Below are 19,557 nucleotides of genomic sequence, written 5' to 3'. Positions count from 1 at the left end.
CATGAAATCTAACTATATAACACTATATGAGAAACTACGTACTTAACTTCATGAAAACTAATGATACAACACTGTATGTGAAACTATGTGCTTAACTACATGAGAACCTACCATATAACACTGTATTAGAAACTACGTGCTTAACTTCTTCAAAACTAACTATACAACACTGTGTGTGAAACTATGTGCTTAACTTCATGAAATCTAACTATATAACACTGTATTAGAAACTACTTGCTTAACTTCCTCGAAAACTAACGATACAACACTGTGTGTGAAACTATGTGCTTAACTTCATCAAAACTAACTATACAACACTGTATGTGAAACTACGTACTTAACTTCATGAAAACTAACGATACAACACTGTTGTGAAACTATGTGCTTAACTACATGAGAACCTACCATATAACACTGTATTAGAAACTACGTGCTCAACTTCTTCAAAACTAACTTTACAACACTGTGTGTGAAACTACATGCTTAATTTCTTCAAAACTAACGATACAACACTGTGTGTGAAACTATGTGCTTAACTTCATGAAATCCAACTATATAACACTATATGAGAAACAACGTATTTAACTTCATGAAAACTAACGATACAACACTGTGTGTGAAACTATGTGCTTAACTTCTTCAAAACTAACGATACAACACTGTATGTGAAACTATGTGCTTAACTATATGAGAACCTACCATATAACACTGTATAAGAAACTACGTGCTTAACTTCTTCAAAACTAACGTTACAACACTGTGTGTGAAACTACATGCTTAACTTCTTCAAAACTAACCATACAACACTGTATGTGAAACTATGTGCTTAACTTCATGAAATCCAACTATATAACACTATATGTGAAACTACGTACTTAACTTCATGAAAACTAACGATACAACACTGTGTGTGAAACTATATGCTTAACTTCATGAAATCTAACTATATAACACTATATGAGAAACTACGTACTTAACTTCATGAAAACTAATGATACAACACTGTATGTGAAACTATGTGCTTAACTACATGAGAACCTACCATATAACACTGTATAAGAAACTACGTGCTTAACTTCTTCAAAACTAACGTTACAACACTGTGTGTGAAACTATGTGCTTAACTTCATGAAATCCAACTATATAACACTATATGAGAAACTACGTACTTAACTTCATGAAAACTAACGATACAACACTGTGTGTGAAACTATGTGCTTAACTTCTTCAAAACTAACGATACAACACTGTATGTGAAACTATGTGCTTAACTATCATGAGAACCTACCATATAACACTGTATAAGAAACTACGTGCTTAACTTCTTCAAAACTAACGATACAACACTGTGTGTGAAACTATGTGCTTAACTTCATGAAATCCAACTATATAACACTATATGAGAAACTACGTACTTAACGTCATGAAAACTAATGATACAACACTGTATGTGAAACTATGTGCTTAACTTCCTCAAAACTAACGATACAACACTGTATGTGAAACTATGTGCTTAACTACATGAGAACTTACCATATAACACTGTATAAGAAACTACGTGCTTAACTTCTTCAAAACTAACGTTACAACACTGTGTGTGAAACTACATGCTTAACTTCTTCAAAACTAACGATACAACACTGTGTGTGAAACTATGTGCTTAACTTCATGAAATCTAACTATATAACACTATATGAGAAACTACGTACTTAACTTCATGAAAACTAATGATACAACACTGTGTGTGAAACTATGTGCTTAACTTCATGAGATCTAACTATATAACACTATATGAGAAACTACGTACTTAACTTCATGAAAACTAACGATACAACACTGTGTGTGAAACTATGTGCTTAACTTCTTCAAAACTAACGATACAACACTGTATGTGAAACTATGTGCTTAACTATATGAGAACCTACCATATAACACTGTATAAGAAACTACGTGCTTAACTTCTTCAAAACTAACGTTACAACACTGTGTGTGAAACTACATGCTTAACTTCTTCAAAACTAACCATACAACACTGTGTGTGAAACTATGTGCTTAACTTCATGAAATCTAACTATATAACACTATATGAGAAACTACGTACTTAACTTCATGAAAACTAATGATACAACAGTGTATGTGAAACTATGTGCTTAACTACATGAGAACCTACCATATAACACTGTATAAGAAACTACGTGCTTAACTTCTTCAAAACTAACGTTACAACACTGTGTGTGAAACTACATGCTTAACTTCTTCAAAACTAACGATACAACACTGTGTGTGAAACTATGTGCTTAACTTCATGAAATCCAACTATATAACACTATATGAGAAACTACGTACTTAACTTCATGAAAACTAATGATACAACACTGTTGTGAAACTATGTGCTTAACTACATGAGAACTTACCATATAACACTGTGTTAGAAACATGCTTAACTTCAAAACTAACATACAACACTGTGTGTGAAACTACATGCTTAACTTCTTCAAAACTAACGATACAACACTGTGTGTGAAACTATGTGCTTAACTTCATGAAATCTAACTATATAACACTATATGAGAAACTACGTACTTAACTTCATGAAAACTAACGATACAACACTGTGTGTGAAACTATGTGCTTAACTTCTTCAAAACTAACGATACAACACTGTATGTGAAACTATGTGCTTAACTACATGAGAACCTACCATATAACACTGTATAAGAAACTACGTGCTTAACTTCTTCAAAACTAACGTTACAACACTGTGTGTGAAACTACATGCTTAACTTCTTCAAAACTAACGATACAACACTGTGTGTGAAACTATGTGCTTAACTTCATGAAATCCAACTATATAACACTGTATGTGAAACTACGTACTTAACTTCATGAAAACTAATGATACAACACAGTGTGTGAAACTATGTGCTTAACTTCATGAAATCTAACTATATAACACTATATGAGAAACTACGTACTTAACTTCATGAAAACTAATGATACAACACTGTATGTGAAACTATGTGCTTAACTTCCTCAAAACTAACGATACAACACTGTATGTGAAACTATGTGCTTAACTTCATGAAATCCAACTATATAACACTATATGAGAAACTACGTACTTAACTTCATGAAAACTAACGATACAACACTGTGTGTGAAACTATGTGCTTAACTTCTTCAAAACTAACGATACAACACTGTATGTGAAACTATGTGCTTAACTACATGAGAACCTACCATATAACACTGTATGAGAAACTACGTGCTTAACTTCTTCAAAACTAACGTTACAACACTGTGTGTGAAACTACATGCTTAACTTCTTCAAAACTAACCATACAACACTGTGTGTGAAACTATGTGCTTAACTTCATGAAATCCAACTATATAACACTATATGTGAAACTACGTACTTAACTTCATGAAAACTAACGATACAACACTGTGTGTGAAACTATGTGCTTAACTTCATGAAATCTAACTATATAACACTATATGAGAAACTACGTACTTAACTTCATGAAAACTAATGATACAACACTGTATGTGAAACTATGTGCTTAACTACATGAGAACCTACCATATAACACTGTATAAGAAACTACGTGCTTAACTTCTTCAAAACTAACGTTACAACACTGTGTGTGAAACTATGTGCTTAACTTCATGAAATCTATCTATATAACACTGTATTAGAAACTACTTGCTTAACTTCTTCAAAACTAACGATACAACACTGTGTGCGAAACTATGTGCTTAACTTCATGAAATCTAACTATATAACACTATATGAGAAACTACATACTTAACTTCAAGAAAACTAATGCTACAACAGTGTATGTGAAACTATGTGCTTAACTACATGAGAACTTACCATATAACACTGTGTTAGAAACTACGTGCGTAACTTCTTCAAAACTAACTTTACAACACTGAGTGTTGAACTACATGCTTAACTTCTTCAAAACTAACAATACAACACTGTGTGTGAAACTATGTGCTCAACTTCATGAGAACTAATCATATAACACTGTACTAGAAACTACGTGCTTAACGTCATGAAAACTAACGACACAGCACAGTATGTGAAACTTAGTGCTTAACTTCTTCAAAACTAGTGATACAACACTGTGTGTGAAACTATGTGCTCAACTTCATGAGAACACACCATATAACACTGAATTAGAAACTACGTGCTTAACTTCATGAAAACTAACAACACAACAAAGTATGTGAAAATAAGGGCTTAACTTCTTCAAAACTAACAATACAACACTGTGTGAGAAACTACATACTTTACTTCTTCAAAATTAACTATACACCACTGTGCGTGAAACTATGGGCTCAACTTCATGAGAACTTACCATATAACACTGTATTAGAAACTACGTGCTTAACTTCATGAAAACTAACGACACAACACAGTATGTGAAACTAAGTGCTTAACTTCTTCAAAACTAACGATACAACACTGTATGTGAAACTATGTGCTTAACTACATGAGAACCTACCATATAACACTGTATAAGAAACTACGTGCTTAACTTCTTCAAAACTAACGTTACAACACTGTGTGTGAAACTACATGCTTAAGTTCTTCAAAACTAACGATACAACACTGTGTGTGAAACTATGTGCTCAACTTCATGAGAACTGACCCTTATAACACTGTATTAGAAACTACGTGCTTAACTTCATGAAAACTAACGACACAACATAGTATGTGAAACTAAGTGATTAAATTCTTCAAAACTAATATAAATCTGTGTGTGAAACTATGTGCTTAACTTCATGAAATCCAACTATATAACACTATATGTGAAACTACGTAATTAACTTCATGAAAACTAAACGACACAATACAGTATGTGAAACTAAGTGCTTAACTTTATGAAATCTAACTATATAACACGATATGAGAAACAATGTGCTTAACTTCATGAAAACAAAACGTCACAACACAGTATGTGAATAAGTGCTTAACTTCTTCAAAACTAACGATACAAGACTGTATGTGAAACTATGTGCTTAACTACACGAGAACCTTCCATATAACACTGTATAAGAAACTACGTGCTTACCTTCTTCAAAACTAACAATATAACACTATATGTGAAACTACGTTCTTAACTTCATGAAAACTAACCATACAACACAGTCTGCGTATCTACGTACTTAACATCATGAAAACTAATGATACAACACTGTATGTGAATCTATGTGCTTAACTGCATGAGAACCTACCGTATAACACTGTATAAGAAACTACGTCCTAAACTTCTTCAAAACTAACTTTACAACACTGTGTGTGAAACTACATGCTTAACTTCTTCAAAACTAACGATACAACACTGTGCGTCAAACTATATGCTTAACTTCATGAAATCCAACTATTTAACACTGTATGAGAAACTACGTACTTAACTTCATGAAAACTAACGATACAACTCTGTATGTGAAACTATGTGCTTAACTACACTAGAACCTACCATATAATACTGTATAAGAAACTACGTGCTTAACTTCTTCAAAACTAACGTTACAACACTGTGTGTGAAACTATGTGTTTAACTTCATGAAATCCAACTATATAACACTATATGAGAAACTACGTACTTAACTTCATGAAAACTAACGATATAAACACTGTGTGTGAAACTATGTGCTCAACTTCATGAGACCTTACCATATAACACTGTATTAGAAACTACGTGCTTAACTTCATGAAAACTAACGACACAACATAGTATGTGAAACTAAGTGCTTAAATTCTTCAAAACTAATATAACTCTGTGTGTGAAACTATGTGTTTAATTCATGAAATCCAACTATATAACACTATATGTGAAACTACGTAATTAACTTCATGAAAACTAAACGACACAATACAGTATGTGAAACTAAGTGCTTAACTTCATGAAATCTAACTATATAACACGATATGAGAAACAACGTGCTTAACTTCATGAAAACTAAACGACATAATACAGTATGTGAAACTAAGTACTTAACTTCTTCAAAACTAACGATACAACACTGTATGTGAAACTATGTGCTTAACTACTCGAGAACCTACCATATAACACTGTATAAGAAACTACGTGCTTACCTTCTTCAAAACTAACAATGGAACACTATATGTGAAACTACGTACTTAACTTCATGAAAACTAACGATACAACACTGTATGTGAAACTATGTGCTTAACTACATGAGAACATACCATATAACACTGTATAAGAAACTACGTGCTAACCTTCTTCAAAACTAACAATATAACACTATATGTGAAACTACGTACTTAACTTCATGAAAACTAATGATACAACACTGTATGTGAATATATGTGCTTAAATACATGAGAACCTACCATATAACACTGTATAAGAAACTACGTGCTAAACTTCTTCAAAACTAACGTTACAACACTGTGTGTGAAACTACATGCTTAACTTCTTCAAAACTAACGATACAACACTGTGCGTGAAACTATATGCTTAACTTCATGAAATCCAACTATATAACACTATATGAGAAACTACGTACTTAACTTCATGAAAACTAACGATACAACTCTGTATGTGAAACTATGTGCTTAACTACATGAGAACCTACCATATAACACTGTATAAGAAACTACGTGCTTAACTTCTTCAAAACTAACGTTACAACACTGTGTGTGAAACTATGTGCTTAACTTCATGAAATCTAACTATATAACACTATATGAGAAACTAAGTACTTAACTTCATGAAAACTAACGATATAAACACTGTGTGTGAAACTATGTGCTCAACTTCATGAGACCTTACCATATAACACTGGATTAGAAACTACGTGCTTAACTTCATGAAAAATAACGACACAAAACAGTACGTGAAACTACGTTCTTAACTTCTTCAAAACTAAGAATATAACACATTCTGCGAAACTTCGTGCTTAACTTCATGAAATCTAACTATATAACACTGTATGAGTAATTACGTACTTAACTTCATGAAAGCTAATGATACAATCCTGTATGTGAAATTATGTGCTTAACCACAGGAGAACCTACCATATAACACTATATAAGAAACTACGTGCTTAACGTCTTCAAAACTAACGTTACAACACTGTGTGTGAAACTATGTGCTTAACTTCATGAAATCTATCTATATATCACTGTATTAGAAACTACTTGCTTTTCTTCCTTGAAACTAACGATACAACACTGTGCGAGAAACTATGTGCTTAACTTCATGAAATCTAACTATATAACACTACATGAGAAACTACGTACTTAACTTCATGAAAACTAACGATACAACAAAGTCTGCGATTCTACGTGCTTAACTTCTTGAAAACTAACATTACAACTCTTTGTGTGAAACTACATGCTTAACCTCTTCAAAACTAACAATACAACACTGTTTGTGAAACTATGTGCTTAATTTCATGAAATCCAACTATATAACACTATATGTGAAACTACGTACTTAACTTCATTAAAACTAACGATACAACACCGTCTGTGAAACTATGTGCTTAACTTCATGAAATCTAACTATATAACACTATATGAGAAACTACGTACTTAACTTCATGAATGCTAATGATACAACACTGTGTGTGAAACTATGTGCTTAACCACATGAGAACCTACCATATAACACAGTATAAGAAACTAAGTGCTTAACTTCTTCAAAACTAACGTTACAACACTGTGTTTGAAACTACATGCTTAACTTCTTCAAAACTAACGATACAACACTGTGCGTGAAACTATGTTCTTAACTTCTTGATATCCAACTGTATAACACTATATGAGAAACTAAGTACTTAACTTCATGAAAACTAACGATACAACACTGTGTGTGAAACTACATGCTTAAGTTCTTCAAAACTAACGATACAACACTGTGCGTGAAACTATGTGTTTAACCTCATGAAATCCCACTATACAACTCTATATTAGAAACTACATACTTAACTTCATGAAAACAAACACTGTGTGTGAAATTATGTGCATAACTTCTTCAAAACTAACGATTCAACACTGTATGTCAAACTATGTGCTTAACTACAGGGGAACCTACCATATAACAATCTTTAAGAAACTACGTGCTTAATTTCTTCAAAAGTAACGTTACAACACTGTGTGTGAAACTACATGCTTAACCTCTTCAAAACTAACAATACACCACTGTTTTTGAAACTATGTGCTTAACATCATGAAATCCAACTACATAACACTATATGTGAAACTACCTACTTAACTTCATGAAAACGAAGGATACAACACCATCTGCGAAACTACTTGAATAACTTCATGAAATCTAACTATATAACACTATATGAGAAACTACGTACTTAACTTCATGAAAACTAATGAAACAACAGTGTATGTGAAACTATGTGCTTAACTACATTAGAACCTACCATATAACACTGTATAAGAAACTACGTGCTTAACTTTTTCAAAACTAATGTTACAACACTGTGTGTGAAACTATGTGCTCAACTTCATGAGACCTTACCATATAACACTGTATTAGAAACTACGTGCTTATCTTCATGAAAACTAAAGACACAACACAGTATGTGAAACTAAGTGCTTAACTTCTTCAAAACTAACGATACAACACTGTATCTGAAACTATGTGCTTAACTACATGAGAACCTACCATATAACACTGTTTAATAAACTACGTCCTTAACTTCTTCAAAACTAACGATACAACACTGTATGTGAAACTATGTGCTTAAATACATGAGAACCTACCATATAACACTGTATGTTAAACTACATGCTTATCTTCTTTAAAAATAACAATACAACACTGTGTGTGAAACTATGTGCTTAACTTCATGAAATCCATCTATATAAGACTAAATGTGAAACTACGTACTTCATGAAAACTAACGATACAACACAGTCTGCGAATCTACGTGCTTAACTTCATGAAATCTAACTATATGACACTATATGAGAATCTACGTTCTTAACTTCATGAAAACTAATGATACAACACTGTATGTGAAACTATATACTTAACTACATGAGAACCTACCATATAACACTGTATAAGAAAATACGTGCTTAACTTCTTCAACATTAATGTTACAACACTGTGTGGGAAACTACATGCTTAACTTCTTCAAAACTATCGATACAACACTGTGTGTGAAACTATGTTCTGTCTTCATGAAATCCATCTATATAACACTATATGTGAAACGAGTTACTTAACTTCAGGAAAACTAATGATACAACACAATCTGCAAATCTTCGTGCTTAACTTCAAGAATCTAACTATATAACACTATATGAGAAACTACGTACTTAACTTCATGAAAACTAATGATACAACTCTGTATGTGAAACTATGTTCTTAACTACATGAGAACCTACCATATAACACTGTATAAGAAACTACGTGCTTAAGGTCATGAAAACTAACGACACAACACAGTATGTGAAACTAAGTGCCTAACTTCTTCAAAACTAATAAAACAACAGTGTGTGAGAAACTACATACTTAACTTCTTCAAAACTAACGATACAGCACAGTCTGCGAAACTACGTGCTTAACTTCATGAAATCTAACTATATAACACTGTATGAGAAACTACGTACTTAACTTCATGAAAACTAAAGAAACAACACTGTATGTGGAACTATGTGCTTAACTACATGGGAACCTAACATATAACACTGTGTAAGAGACTACGTGCTTAACTTCTTCAAAACTAACATTACAACACTGTGTGTCAAACTAGGTTCTCAACTTCATGAGAACTAACTATATAAAACTGTACTAGAAACTATGTGCTTAACATCATGAAAACTAACGACACAGCACAGTATGTGAAACTATGTGCTTAACTTCTTGATAACTAACAATATAACACCGAGTGTGAAACTATGTGCTCAACTTCATGAGAATGTACCATATAACACTGTATTAGAAACTACGTGCTTAACGTCATGAAAACTAACGACACAACACAGTATGTGAAACTAAGTGCTTAACTTCTTCAAAACTAACAATACAACACTGTGTGAGAAACTACATACTTAACTTCTTCAAAACTAACGATACACCACTGTGCGTGAAACTATGGGCTAAACTTCATGAGAACTTACCATATAACACTGTATTAGAAACTACGTGCTTAACTTCATGAAAACTAACGACACAACACAGTATGAGAAACTAAGTGCTTAACTTCTTCAAAACTAAGGATACAACACTGTATGTGAAACTATGTGCTTAACTATACGAGAATCTACCATGTAACACTGTATAATAAACTACATGCTTAATTTCTTCAAAACTAAAGTTACAAAACTGTGTGTGAACCTACATGCTTAACTTCTTCAAATCTAACAATGCAACATCTGTGTGTGAAACTATGTGCTTAACTTCATGAAATCCAACTATATAACACTGTATGTGAAACTACGTACTTAACTTCATGAAAACTAACGATACAACAAAGTCTGCGAATCTATGTGCTTAACTTCATGAAATCTAACTATATAACACTATATGTGAAACTACGTGCTTAACTTCATGAAAACTAACGACACAACACAGTATGTGAAACTAAGTGCTTAACTTCTTCAAAACTAACGATACAACACTGTATGTGAAACTATGTGCTTAACTACATGAGAACCTACCATATAACACTGTATGATAAACTACGTGCTTAACTTCTTCAAAACTAAAGTTACAACACTGTGTGTGAAACTACATGCTTAACTTCTTCAAAATTAACAATACAACACTGTGTGTGAAACTATGTGCTTATCTTCATGAAATCCAACTATATAACACTATATGAGAAACTACGTACTTAACTTCATGAAAACTAAGGATAAAACACTGTATGTGAAACTATGTGCTTAACTACATGAGAACCTACCATATAACACTGTGTAAGAAACTACGTGCTTAACTTCTTCAAAACTAACGTTACAACACTGTGTGTGAAACTACATGCTTAACTTCTTCAAAACTAACGATACAACACTATGTGTGAAACTATGTGCTAAACTTCATGAAATCCAACGATATAACACTATATGTGAAACTACGTACTTAACTTCATGAAAACTAACGATTCAACACAGTCTGCGAAACTAAGTGCTTAACTTCATGAAATCTAACTATATAACACTATATGAGAAACTACGTACTTAACATCATGAAAACTAATGATACAACAGTTTATGTGAAACTATATGCTTAACTACATGAGAACCTACCATATAACACTGTATAAGAAACTACGTGCTTAACTTCTTCAAAACTAACGTTACAACACTGTGTGTGAAACTGTGTGCTTAACTTCATGAAATCCAAATATATAACACTATATGAGAAACTACGTACTTAACTTCATGAAAACTAACAATACAACACTTTGTGTTAAACTATGTGCTCAACTTCATTAGACCTAACCATATAACACTATGTTAGAAACTATGTGCTTAACTTCATGAAAACTAACGACACAACACAGTATGTGAAACTAAGTTCTTAACTTCTTCAAAACTAACAATATAACACTGTGTGAACCTATGTGCTTAACTTCATGAAATCCAACTATATAACACTATATGAGAAACTACGTGCTTAACTTCATGCAAACTAATGATACAACACTGTTGTCAAACTATATGCTTAACTTCCTCAAAACTAACGATGCAACACTGTATGTGAAAGTATGTGCTTAACTAAATGAGAACTTACCATATAACACTGTATAAGAAACTACGTGCTTAACTTCTTCAAAAATAACGTTACCACACAGTGTGAATCTACATGCTTAACTTCTTCAAAACTAACGATACAACACTGTGTGTGAAACTATGTGCTTAACTTCTTGAAAACTAACTATACAACACTGTGTGTAGAAACTACATGCTTAACTTCCTCAAAATTAACGATACAACACTGTGTGTGAAACTATGTGCTTAACTTCATGAGATCTTACCATATAACACTGTATTAGAAACTACGTGCTTAACTTCATGAACTCTAACGATACAACACTGTATGTGAAACTATGTGCTTAACTACATTAGAACTTACCATATAACACTGTGTTAGAAACTACATGCTCAACTTCTTCAAAACTAACTTTACATCTCGGTTTGTGAAACAACATGCTTAACTTCTTCAAAACTAACAATACAATACTGTGTGAAAACTATGTACTTATCTTCATGAAATCCAACTATGTAACACTATATGAGAAACTACGTACTTAACTTCAAGAAAACTAACGATACAACACTGTGTGTGAAACTATGTGCTTAACTTCTTCAAAACTAACGATGCAACACTGTATGTGAAACAATGTGCTTAACTACATGAGAACCCACCGTATAACACTGTATAAGAAACTACGGGCTTAAGTTCTTCAAAACTGACGTTACAACACAGTGTGTGTAACTACATGCTTAACATCTTCAAAACTAACCATACAACACTGTGTGTGAAACTATGTGCTTAACTTCATGAAATCTAACTAACACTATAAGAGAAACTTCGTCCTTAACTTCAAGAAAACTAACGATACAACACAGTCTGCGAATCTACGTGCTTAACTTCATGAAATCAAACTATATAACACTATATGAGAAACTGCGTACTTAACTTCATGAAAACTAACGATACAACACTGTGTGTGAAACTATGTGCTTAACATCTTAAAAACTAACGATACAACACTGTATGTGAAACTATGTGCTTAACTACATGAGAACCTACGATATAACACTGTATAACAAACTACGTGCTTAACTTCTTCAAAACTAACGTTACAACACTGTGTGTGAAACTGTGTGCTTAACTTCTTGAAATCCAAATATATAACACCATATGAGAAACTACGTACTTAACTTCAAGAAAACTAACGATACAACACTTTGTGTGAAACTACATGCTAAACTTCTTCAAAACTAACAGTACAAAACTGTGTGTGAAACTACGTACTTAACTTCATGAAAACTAACGATAAAACACAGTCTGTGAAACTACGTGCTTAACTTCATGAAATCTAACCCTAACCCTAACCCTAACCCTAACCCTAAACCCTAACCCTAACCCTAACCCTAACCCTAACCCTAACCCTAACCCTAACCTAACCCTAACCCTAACCCTAACCCTAACCCTAACCCTAACCCTAACCCTAACCCTAACCCTAACCCTAACCCTAAACCCTAACCCTAACCCTAACCCTAACCCTAACCCTAACCCTAACCCTAACCCTAACCCTAACCCTAACCCACTTTGTGTTTACTTACCTTTCTGGGATCATATCTCTTTTTCAATCCTTCGATCTTCAAAGAGGTCACTGTTGAGGAAGGTTTCAGGGCATTCTACTTTTCTTGTTACCTTTCTTCCTGGTTGTGTCTTCTGTTTACACACCTACAAGTCTGATATTTTCCTCCTTTACTCTCTGGCATGTGTTGTGTTAAGAAAAATATAATCAAATTAGAAAACTCAATAACTATCAAATGCTCATGCAGCAGCCAAAGCTCCTGTTTGTCTTGATTTTATTTGGGGTGTCCAATGGAACAGGTTCTACAATGGCTGCTTTTACACTAGCATTGACTGTTTTGGGGAAGACAGCACAGATGAACATATGCACTCAGTGTTACTTCATCAAATGTACCTGAGCAGAGGACAGTCAAGGGAAGGGAATGAGGAGGGGGAGGAGAAGGCAAAGGTCAAGGGGCCAGATAGGGAAAGGACACAAGGAAACTTAGGAGGAAATGACAGATGGAAGTAGGGGAAAGAGGAGGCAGGGGGAAAGGAGACGGGAGGAGTGAAGGATTAATGCCAGTTACTGGTGCAGGGGCGGCTGTAATTTGAGAATAGTATAAGGCAAATTATTCAAAAAACATACCAGCTTCAAATGCCAGTTAGCCAGCACATTAAGAGTTGCATGGCAAAGCCAACTTCATCTTCCAAATTAGTTTAATGCTACAAACTTACAAAAAAGAGTACTGCAGAACCCCTGAGGAACAAGAACAGCCTGGGTGTGGGTGGAGGACCTCTGAGCCCCCTTTATCCCTGGGTGACCCTGTGGTAAAGTACACATGGCCTTGGTTCAGCCCAGAATGCTCACCATACCAGGAAGGGCAAGGGACAAAAAGCTGACTCCTTACCCATCTGACCACAGGGACCCTGTCGGGTCAGCCTATGGGCAAAAAAGTGTAGCCAAGGCCTTTCTCACATACCCAGATAGGTGGCAGGCATCAGCCCCTCTCCTCACTAACTGCTGAGGTCTTGTCTTCAGTGAAGACTCTCCCTGTCACTCCATCAGCATTCCAGTGTGGAAAGATAAAAAACCTGCCATGGAGCTCCTGTGACAAAAGACATCAGAGGTGCAGTGAAAGCTTGGTCCTTAAATATCCCCCTCTCCAACAACAGTGACCAAGAAAACAAGCAATGCTCTCAGACACCCCCTACCTACAATGGGAACAGCAGATGTGGTGGCTCATCACACCAGCCCTTGACTTGGCATTTCATCTCCCTGGCTCTTGGGGACATCAGTGCCACAAGAGTTTAGTACTCAGAATAAACTAACAAAAATGCAAAAAAGATGGCAGCATAAATATATACCATGTTGCTCTTTTCTTAAATGTCAATTACAATTTGAATAGAATACAATATTATACTGACATGATGTTTCTAAGCTTATTTTAGCAATAGTGAGCTGCCTTAGAAGGAAAAATGTCTGTGGTGTATAATGCTGACAACGTGACCTTGAAAGGGCTAAAAGAAAACCCACAAACATATATGTTACACATTCTAAGCCATAATCACATTTTACACACACACACACCAGACATGTTTTTTAAAAATAAATCTATCTTAACAATATATGGCATCTCAAGATAATTCCATTAGGAAGCAATACTTCAAGATGAGCACCAAATGAATCAAAACTGTATCATGGCCGGGCAGTGGTGATGCACGCCTTTATTCCCAGCACTAGGGAGGCAGAGGCAGGTGGGTCTATGTGAGTTCGAGACCACCATAGTATACAAGAACTAGATCCAGGACAGCATCCAAAGCCACAGAGAAACCATGTCTCAAAAAGCAAAAAAAAAACAAAAACAAAAACAAAAAAAAAAACTGCATCATGAAGAAGCAGGATATTGAAAACTATACATATCCATAGTACAACAAGCTATGTTTTTAAATACACAGTTGATTGATGATTATTCTATTTTATTATATCTCTAACAGACAGATGTAAAATGTAAACAATTCTTTGGATAGACACATGAAGTATTTTCTTACCTTCTTAAGCATGTTAATATTAACATTGTTGAAACATGTCAACAAAGGAGCACACATCGGGGGTACATCATCTACCCTTGGTCTTGAACTCATGAGGATGAAACATGAGACATAGGAGTTCAAAGGTAGCCATGACAAAGTACTGACATCCAAACCAGGATGGATAACAAACAATGACGTCTGAAGGAAATTTGTGGAAACATAAAAAAAAAAAACAGGAACAAGAAGCCATCAACCTTTCACAGACCTTTATGTGAAAAGTATAACACTACCTAATAGTTAAGTAAACAATGATCCACTTAGATAATAATCAACCCATTCTATACATTTCAGTAAAAAAATTGCCTATCATCAAAGTGAAAGCACAACAGAAGATGAACAGAGTCAAAGAAGGAATATTTGAACCAGCAGATAAACTGAAGGAATACATGAACTAGCAAATAAACTTCAGTATGTGGATTTGCCACATATACAGGACATTTTAATACCTCATACAAAACTTTCAATATCAGAAACTACAATGCTGTGATCTCTGCCATCATACTTGAATGAAATAGATGAAACAGATTCTTTCCATTGAAACTGAAGTCAACTGTGATATGTAAATTCTTTACCATATTGTTTACATGAACAGGATTTTTCTCATTCCTCCCTGTTTCCTAATGTCAAGATGACATATAAAGGTTTAAAATACCATATGGCTAAAGATATGATCAAGCAGTTAAAAGTTCATTTCCAGGACCAAGGTCTAAAATATTGAGAGGGATAAAGACAGGGTCAAGCAGTTAAGACATATCCCTGCCCAGAATCAAGGTGAGGTTTTTGACAACATTCTGTGATTTCTGTTAAAAATAAATACATGAAGACTAAAGGATTTACCATTCTAAGAACATGCACATATCTAAAGACACACTGACATAACAAAATAAAAATTAACAAAAATCATTAAACGTTTCCAATCATGACTATTTTTCTTTTCAAAGCATTCATTCCTATAACCCAGATGTTGAGGCTGATAAAGGCTTACCTACAGTTTTTCTGTATCATGATCTGCTTCATATAACAAAAAGCGAGCATGTAGGTCTGAAGTCAGAGAAATCAATACTTCCCAGTTGGTGGTATCATTTGAGATGATTAAGGAAATGATGCCCTGCTGGAGGTAATATGTCACTGGGGGTATGGTTTTATAATTGACATCTGCATACCATTTCCAGTTCCCACTGTCTGGTTCATTCTGCAGGTTGAGGATGTGAGATCTTAGCATCCTGCTATATCTGCCATGTCTGACACCTGTTGCCTTGCTGTTTTCATGGTGATCCTGTAACCCTCTGGAACCAAGAGTCAGATTAAATTCTTTCATGAGGTGATGTAGACATTATGTTATATCACAACAGAAAAGGCACAAATAAACATCCATAAAGTTCTATATCTGAATTAGTGATTTCATGTCATTGAAGAGGAAATCTAAAAGGGTTACTTTATCATTTAAATTTGTAGGATTTTGTCCATATGAGTTTCAAGTGCAAACAAAATAAAGACAGGCCTTATACTGCTTAAACAGATAGTTGACACAGTGAAACTATTTTCTCCAGAATGCTCTTGTGTACCTAAAACGTGTTGCCTAGAGATCCTTTATAGCCAGACTTTCTTCTGTACAAGTTTTTCCGGTTCGTCAGAAACTATTGTGATATGAACAGACTTTAACAGAATGATCGAACACTAAAAGTTTTACTCTTGTATACCACCACAAAGTGTAAAACCTTACCACACTGACTACATTTATAGTTTCTCTGCAGTATGATTTTTTATCATAATTTCAAAGACTACAATGATGTACAAAGGCTTTACAACATTACTTTCATAGAGTTCCTCTCCAATACGTGTTCTTTTATGCATTAAGAGAATACTGTGATGTGAAAGGCTTTATCACTTTGACTACATTCATATGGTTTCTGTCCTGTATGTGTTATTTTGTGTGTTTGGAGAATACTGTCCTGTGTAAAGCCTTTGGCACATTGATTACATTCATAGTGTTTCTCCCCATTAAGGGTAATGTTATGAATTTGGATATAACTCTGTTGTAAAAAGGCTTTCCCACATTCATTCCATTCATAAGGTTTCTCTACATTATGGATTCTTTCATGCCTTTTAAGATGATTATGATAGCCAGGCAGTGGTGATGCACACCTTTAATCCCAGCACTCGGGAGGCAGAGGCAGGAGGATCTCTGTGAGTTCGAGGCCAGGCTGGACCGATAGCCTCCAAAACAATACAGAGAAACCCTGTCTGTAAAAACCAAAAGAAAAAAAAAGATGATTATGATATACATAGACTTTAACACCTCAAGAATATTCAGGTTTCTCTCCAGTATGACCATTTGGTCTAATTATAAAGAAGAATCAGATCTTAAGGTTTTATCACTGTTTACACTCATGCTGTTCTGCTTCATTAAGGTTGGTTTGGATCTTTGAATATACCTGTGATGGTTCACATTTATTGCATCTTTTGTTAGGACTTAAATTTTATTACAAAATCAATGGAATTTATCTTGTATTAAATAAAACATTTCAACAATTCCCAAAGTAGCCTTAAAAATTCTTCTGCCACTTTGTATTGCATGTTTATAACAAATGAAAATTAAGAGTTGCTGATTAGAAAATCAAAATATTGACTAACTCTGAAAATTTTTAATAATAATCTTTGTTATAATATATTTAAGCTGGGCGGTGGTGGCACACGCCTTTAATCCCAGCACTTGGGAGGCAGAGGCAGGTGGATCTCTGTGAGTTCGAGGCTGGGCTGGACCGATAGCCTCCAAAACAATACAGAGAAACCCTGTCTCGTAAAAACCTAAAAATAATAATAATAATAATATATTTAATACTCGCATAGCATCTTTGGTATATATGAGATTTTTTCACATGTTTGAAGAGAACAGAAAAAAAATCATATATTTTACTATAGTATGAACCAGGACAAACAGAAGTATATACATATTCCATATTCCTAGTATGATAAGGCTTTTCTGAAGAGTGAGTTTGTTGATATATTTCCAATTAAGCTGGAAAAGCAATTACTTATAACTTGCATCACATTCAACAAATATAGAGAGAAAGCTATGTTGCTTTTTTAGATATCCCTATGTTCTTATGGCTTATAACAAGAATGACATATAACATACTTAATAAAGGAAGAGTAACAAATAAAAGGTGTCCACATTACATTCACACCATTTAACTTTCTATTCCTCGTGGACATATGGTATAGATAATAAGGTTTCTCCACAACAGCCACCCTTGTCTCTTGAGTCCTCCTCTCACTAAAATTAGCACAGTCACAAGTATGTGAATAACACAAGCTTTACTATGAACTATTTGCTTATTAGAGGATTTTGGACATGTATTTTTGACTTATTCAATGAGCATACCTTATGTAACATGAGTGTTATGAAACTAAATGGAATGGCAGGTACACAACATACCTATCATGAGGCTATGGTTAAAATGGTAGTATCTATTAAGGTATGGTTTCCTTGTCTGTTCTCTTAAATTTATGCCTTGTGAACACAATTCACCTACTTGACACTGAGGTATATAGTTTTTTGAGAATTTAATAATCATCAATGCACTTTAATTATACTTACTTTATTTAAAACTTCCAGACACCTTGAAATTTGTTCTGAGGCATATTTGTATTAGCTTGTACATTAAAATTACCTTCTGTGTAGCATAAAATATAGTACCAGAAAATATATGATATATTATTGGAAATTGTGCAACATTTAAGTTATTACTTTCAGTGAACCTTAGAAACATGCCTGATTCATTCACATCATCCTTGCTCAGTTTCAACTGTAATTACAGAAGAGCATCAATAACCAAGAGACAGTTGCCCCCTTATTTTAAAATGTGAAGGAAAATTCATAGTCTTACCTATAGCAGTGAGGTTCCTAAGTCTCCACCATCACATCTTTATGGAGATTCTTCTGGGAAGGATCCAGCAAAGCCCACTCTTCCTGAATGAAGTCAAAATGAACATCAACACAGTTCACGGTGTTCTAAATTATACCATAAATGTATGAAAAGAAAGTTATACTGACAACACAGCTAATGTAACAATCACCAAGTCACTTAAAAAGAACAATGAATAGAAGGGTCACCTCTGTTATTTCTGAATTCCTTGAATGGGATATCACCATGTTAAAGTAATGCCTGTTAGTAGACATACCTGTGTTACCCAATGA

At 34.1% G+C, this 19,557-nt stretch overlaps 1 long non-coding RNA gene across 4 annotated transcripts; it reads right to left on the bottom strand.

The window, feature by feature from the left end:
- Positions 1-13,906: 13,906 nt before the first annotated feature.
- LOC121136479 lies at positions 13,907-19,266 on the bottom strand. 4 transcript variants are annotated; one of them, XR_005873527.1, is made up of 4 exons: positions 19,247-19,266; positions 16,342-16,642; positions 15,315-15,494; positions 13,907-14,371 (listed from the first exon to the last, which is right to left on the bottom strand). It is a non-coding gene; the product is annotated as an uncharacterized LOC121136479 (long non-coding RNA). The 4 variants fall into 4 exon arrangements; XR_005873530.1 differs by lacking the exon at positions 19,247-19,266 and adding an exon at positions 14,478-14,590 and having other exon boundaries at positions 16,342-16,935; XR_005873529.1 differs by lacking the exon at positions 19,247-19,266 and adding an exon at positions 14,482-14,590 and having other exon boundaries at positions 16,342-16,935.
- Positions 19,267-19,557: the final 291 nt, after the last annotated feature.

This window comes from Mesocricetus auratus, unplaced genomic scaffold, assembly GCF_017639785.1.
Source record: "Mesocricetus auratus isolate SY011 unplaced genomic scaffold, BCM_Maur_2.0 Super-Scaffold_100328, whole genome shotgun sequence".
Taxonomy (NCBI): Eukaryota; Metazoa; Chordata; class Mammalia; order Rodentia; family Cricetidae; genus Mesocricetus; species Mesocricetus auratus.
Note: the sequence above shows the minus strand (reverse complement) of the source record. Positions and strands in the feature narration are given on the sequence as shown.